Here is a 4,635-nt window from a genome sequence, read left to right on the forward strand (position 1 = left end):
CGTGGCTGGTGCCTTAGCTGGTTGAGCTATAGGCACCGAGCCTATAGCCCTTTTTTATATACAGAGAAAGAGAAACTGAGGCATAGGGAAACTAAAGAACTTGCCACGGGTCAGCAGCTAGAGGGCCAGATGGCTTCTCCCTCTGAGCCTCAGTTTTTGCATTTACTGAACAGTAACAGTGTCTACTCCAAAGAGGGGCAATGAAAAAGGCAGGAAGAATGCCCTAGCAAGAGAGTGGGTGCTTGGTAAGGGCTAGATATTACTCCCTGCTGCTCCCATGTTACAGGTGAGGAAACAGGCTCAGAGAGGTTGCCTGACTTGCCTAGAACTTCAAGGACAGAAGTGGGACCTGAACCTGTGACTGTCAGGTGCTAAATTCTAGGCTCTTTCCCACATGTCCTGCAGGCAGATGACAGTCGCTCTGTTCCTACTTGGCCCCAAAGTTCCTGCTCTGCTGTGTCCCCAGTACTGCTGAACTTCTGGGGTCAGGATGGAAGATCAAGTGAGAGGGCCCAGGGCTGCAGGAAGAGTTTAGACAGGAAGCCAGGTCTCCTAGCCTCTGTTTGACTTGCTGTGTGACTGTAGGCAAATCTCAGCTCCTCTCTGGGCCCCAGATCCCTTGTGGCTGAAATGGGAAGGCCAGCGCAAGTGCTCACCAGGGACCCTCCCTGCTCTGAGGTGCGCATGTTTAACATGGAGGACAGCCTCCATTTCTGGAAGAAGTTAGGCCAGTCCAGAAGAAAGCAGGCTTTAGGCAAATGAAACTACCCAGGAAAAGATAATCAAATGTGCCCTCATCCATTTTATGGTGGTCTCAGGTTACAGATGGACAATTCAGGCCTCAGTTTCCTCATGTGCAAAACAAGGAAGATAATTTATATACATCTGACACATATGTGCTGATTACCCTGAGTGGGCCCTATTATAAGTGCTTTGCATTTCTTTTTTTCATTTTCATTTTTTTCAGTCCCAATCATTCAGTCAATGCATTTCTTCTTTAATCCTCACTATCACTCCACAAAGTAGATGCTATTCTTATTCCTATTTGATAGATGAGGAAACTGAGGCACAGAGAGATTAGGTAACTTGCCCAAGATTATAGGTGTCTGGGTAGGTGACGGTGCCTGGATTTGAACCCAGGCACTGAGTTCTTTACCGTTCACCAACTCTTTGAGTGCTTTAGGGGATTAAATGAGATAGTGAAGAGCTCTTGAACACTCTCTGGAACCACCTTGGAATTGAGGCATCAGATCCAAGCCTCCAGCTTCAGTCTGAACCTCCTGAGGACACCCTCTCAAAGACTAGATCTTCCACATCGGAGACACTCAGGGGCCTCATATGTGTATGTGTGAAGGAGGGGCGACAACAAAGACAGACATGTAAATGGAAGGAGGACAGAGACAGCATGAGCCAGCAAGTCAGTGACCAAAGAGACAGATGGTGAGATGGTGACAAAACACAGAGGCAGGAAGAGACTGGAATTGGGTGATGGAGAAGTCATAGAGAGTGTGTGTGTAAACACACATGCGTGCCCATGCACACTAACATACATGCTCACCCATGCTCCTCAGGGGTACAAGCATTGTTTGATCTAGAGGCAGCAGCCTCTCCCTGTACCCCCTCCCCCACCCCCTGCTCTGTCCATCTGTCTCCCTGGCCTGGGCCTCTCCTCCCTCCTCCCATTGCCCAGCCTAGCCCTCTCACCTCAACCTCTCTCCTCCTTAGCCACCTGCTCCCTTCCTCATTCGCCCTCTGCCTCACTAAGTCATTCATTCATCTAATAAACATGTGATTTGTGCCGATTCTCTTCTGGATACTACTGAGGATACAGTGGTGAACAGGACGGGCAAGAAGGGCTTGTCTCCAAGGAGCTGACATTCCAGTGGGGGGAGACAGACAATAGAAAATGAACAAGATAATTTCAGATTGTGCTAAATAGCAGCAAGGAGATAAACAGGAAGATGCGATAGAGAAAAACGGGTATGGGGGAAGGTTTTATACATATGGGACGGTTAGGGAGAGCCTTTCTGGGGAGGTAACATTTGAGCTGAGTCCTGAAGGAGTCAACTGTGCCACAGTATTGGGGAGACAGAATTCAAGGCAGAGGGAACAGCAGTGTAAGCAGAGGGAGCAGTGTTCTGGGCAGAGGGATCAGCATTCAGGGCAGAGGGAACAGCATTCTAGGCAGAGGTAACAAGTGCAGAGACCCTCAAGCAGGGGTAAACGTGACATGTTTGAATAGCAGAAAGAAGCCCAGTGCAGCAGGAAGACATCAGTCAATCCATCACCGGGCTCTTGGTCTCTGCTGGCTCTCTTGAACACTGGGCCAGTCTTTCTAATACACCTACTATGCCCGCCCCACACCTGAGGGCTACACACAGGACTCAGCTGCTGTCTTCAGGGAATGTGACTTGTCCTTTAGTAGCCTCAGTCTTATGCAGCCTCAAATCCAGGCCTCCCCACTGCAGACTTCACCTTCCTCCATCTGCCTCCTCTCATCTCTCTTCCCAGAAACAGTCTCCTGTTTCCCCATTTTTCCTGCTTTCTACTCCATGTGGCCCCTCTCCTTGGACCCGGGGACACCTGTTTGGCTGATTATCTCCCCATTACAGCCTGCACCTCCAGCCCAGCACCTCCCAGTTCCCAACCAAAGGAGCTTGGGTGAACTGGACGCAGAAAATCCTGGTTCAACCCAGTTGTGTCATTAAGAGCTATGTGACCTTGGGCAAATCAGTGTTTTCCTCCCCCCTCTGGCCCTCAGTTTACTCCAAAACAAACCAGGAGTCACATCCTGCCCATCTCAGGGGGCTCCTATGATAATGTTCAAGATAAATAAACAAGTTATCTATGGAATAAGAAACACAGAGCATTGCTGTGTACTGGGCTCCCTCCTCAGCACTTTACCCATGTTACTATTTTCCTTTTAGGGACAGACTCTCACTCTGTCACCCAGGGGCCCAAGTACAGTAGCATCATCATAATTCACTGTAGCCTCAAACTCCTCAAACTCCTCCTTCAAGTGATCCTTATGCCTCAGTTTCTTGAGGAGCTTGGACTATCAATGTGCCACCATACCTGATTTATTTATTTATTTATTTTGTAGAAATGGAGTCTTGTTATGTGGTCCAGGCTTGTCTCAAACTCCTGGCCTCAAGTGTTCCTCCCCCCTTGGCTTCTTTTTTTTTTTTTTTTTTGAGACAGGAGCCTCAAGCTGTCCCCCTGGGTAGAGTGCTGTGGCATCTCAGCTCACAGCAACCTCCAACTCCTGGGCTCAAGTGAGTCTCCTGCCTCAGCCTCCCAAGTAGCTGGGACCACAGGCGCCCGCCACAACGCCCGACTATTTTTTGGTTGTAGCCATCATTGTTGTTTGGCGGGCTGGATTCGAACCCGCCACCTTGGGTGTACGTGGCTGGCGCCTTAGCCACTTGACCCACAGGCGCTGAGTCCCCCCCCTTGGCTTCTTGAGTTGCAGGGATTACAAGCATGAGCCACTATGCCTGGATTCCTATTAACTAGTTTTCAACCTCAGAACAATCCTGGGAAACAGGTGCTATTGTTATTCCCAATTCACACATGAAGAAACTGAGGACCAGAGAAGTTAAGCAACTTACCCAAGGTCACACAGGAAGTAGCAAAATTGAGATTTGAACCCAGATAGTCTGATTCTCATCTGTGCCCTCAATCACTATGTGATAAACAGACTTGAGAACCCCTTGCAAACTCTAAGGTACTGGCTGGAAAAAAAATTAGGGCCCCAGACTCCCACCACTGCCCCTGCTTCATCTGTCCAGTGTCTCAGAGGCGCTGTGCCCAGCTCCCGCACAGCCCGCCCAGTCCTCCTGTGTCCCAGCCTCCTTGCTCTGAATTCTGACAGGGAGACCCTTCCGCTCCCTGCATCTGGTAGCTTTTTTCAACCCCACTGCCCCCTCTCAAATCTTGTTTCCCCCAGTTGTGACTAACATCAAAACCATTAGCATTCACTCAGCCCCTTCAAACCCTCCACACCACCTCCAGCCTTCCCCACCTGGCAGCTCCCCCGCAGCCTGGCAGTTGCAGTAGATAGGATTCCTTACCTCTGGACAGAGGCCCTCTGACTCACTCAGATGAGGATGCCCCAACCCCTGCCTCCCCCTCCATCCCTGTCTTGGTCTTCTCTCTTCTCACTTTGATTATACCTTAATTCCATCACCATCTCATCCCAACCCACATTCCATTTCCCTGGATGTCATCTAATAGCCTTGGATGGGTGGCAGTAGGGGAGGAGGGTTCAAATCTGAATTCCTCACTTGCTAGCTGTGTGACTTTTGGCAAATTATTCAACCACTCTGGGCTTCAGTTTCCCCAACTATAAAATGAAGTAGCCTCTCAATCCCCCTACCTTACCAGGAAGTTGGTGAAGATCTTACAAAATTATGGATGGAAATTTGTTTTGCAAACAACTGTGAGAGAAGGGGAATTGACAACATCGTTGTTGAAGATGGCCTGCTTGGGCTTGAATCCTGCCTTTTACTGGCTAGGTGACTTGGTCAAATTACTTAATCTCTCTGAGCCTCAGTTTCCTTATCTGTAAAATGAGATAATGCTAGTACCAGCCTCATAGGGTTGCTGTGAGGATCAAAATGAGTTAATATGTAT

The sequence above is a fragment of the Otolemur garnettii genome, unplaced genomic scaffold (genome assembly GCF_000181295.1).
Source record: "Otolemur garnettii isolate 467f Iridium unplaced genomic scaffold, OtoGar3 scaffold00096, whole genome shotgun sequence".
NCBI classification, from domain to species: domain Eukaryota; kingdom Metazoa; phylum Chordata; class Mammalia; order Primates; family Galagidae; genus Otolemur; species Otolemur garnettii.